The sequence below is a fragment of the Neofelis nebulosa genome, chromosome 7, assembly GCF_028018385.1.
Source record: "Neofelis nebulosa isolate mNeoNeb1 chromosome 7, mNeoNeb1.pri, whole genome shotgun sequence".
In the NCBI taxonomy this organism is placed as follows: Eukaryota; Metazoa; Chordata; class Mammalia; order Carnivora; family Felidae; genus Neofelis; species Neofelis nebulosa.
The window spans coordinates 52077143-52078266 of record NC_080788.1 but is presented as its reverse complement, the minus strand read 5'-3'; the positions used below and the strand labels follow the sequence as shown (position 1 = coordinate 52078266).

General features: G+C 39.9%; 1 non-coding gene across 1 annotated transcript; it reads right to left on the bottom strand.

Moving 5' to 3' along the window:
- Positions 1 to 694: 694 nt before the first annotated feature.
- Positions 695 to 801, bottom strand: LOC131518358 (U6 spliceosomal RNA). Its single transcript, XR_009265047.1, has one exon. It is a non-coding gene; the product is annotated as a U6 spliceosomal RNA (small nuclear RNA).
- Between the last annotated feature and the right edge of the window lie 323 nt (positions 802 to 1124).

Sequence of the window (1124 nt, the reverse complement as noted above, 5' to 3'; positions counted from 1 at the left end):
CTCGAATCCATGAACTGCAAGATCATGCCCTGAGCCGAAGTCAGACACTTAATTTACTGAGCCACCCAGGTGCCCCTAGACTGCTTTTTTTTTTTTTTAAAGTAGGCTCTACACCCAATGTGGGGCCGAACTCATGACCCTGAGACAAGAGTCACATGATCTACCAACTGAGACAGCCAGGTGCCCCTACTTTTTCTCTTAATATTATATTTTGAACATTTCTCTTTATCATTAATATATTAGTTACTCATTGATGCATGAAACCAATGCAAAACCTAATGACATAAAACAACAGAACAATTTTATTATGATTTTCATGGTTCTGCTGTTGACAAGGCTCAGCTTGTTCAGGGTATTTTATGTATTTGTAGTCAGTCTTGGGCTAATTATCTGAAGTTTGATTACTCACATTTTTGGCTCATGGGCTGGAAAGACTCACACAGCTGGAGCCTGGAACAGCTAGTTTCTTGGGTATTTCTTCCAGTCTCAGATGTGTTGTCTTCTGCATAGTGGCTTCAGGGTAGCATGCTTCTTACATGGCAGCTCAGGGCTCCACAAGTAGATGTCCATAAAGAAAGGCCAGGCTGAACCTAACTCACCTTAAAAAAATATTATTTTTAAAAATTTTAATTCCATTATAATTAACATACAGTGTAATATTAGTTTCATGTGTACAATACAGTGATTTAACAATACAAATATGGAACACTTCATGAATTTTTTTGTTATGCTTGTGCAGGGGCCGTGATCATCTTTTCCATATTGTTCCAATTGTAGTGTATGTGCTGCCAGAGTGAGCACTAACTCACCTTTTAGGACTTAGTTTTGGAAATCACACAGCCTTCCTCTGCCACATGCTCATCACCAAAGCCATCACAAAAATCCACCCCAAAGCCCACAGAAGCTCTCCCCTTGAGACATTGACTTCACAAATTTAAAATAACACAGATTTGTTATCTTACAGTTTTGGAGGTCAGAATTCTGAAATGAGTTTCACTGGGCCAAATCAAGGTGTCCTAGGAGGCTTTAGGGAACAATCCATTTCCTTGTCTTTTCTAGCTTTGGGAGGCAGCTTGCCCTCCTTGGTTCCATGACCCTTCTGTCTTTAAGGCCAGCATTGTATC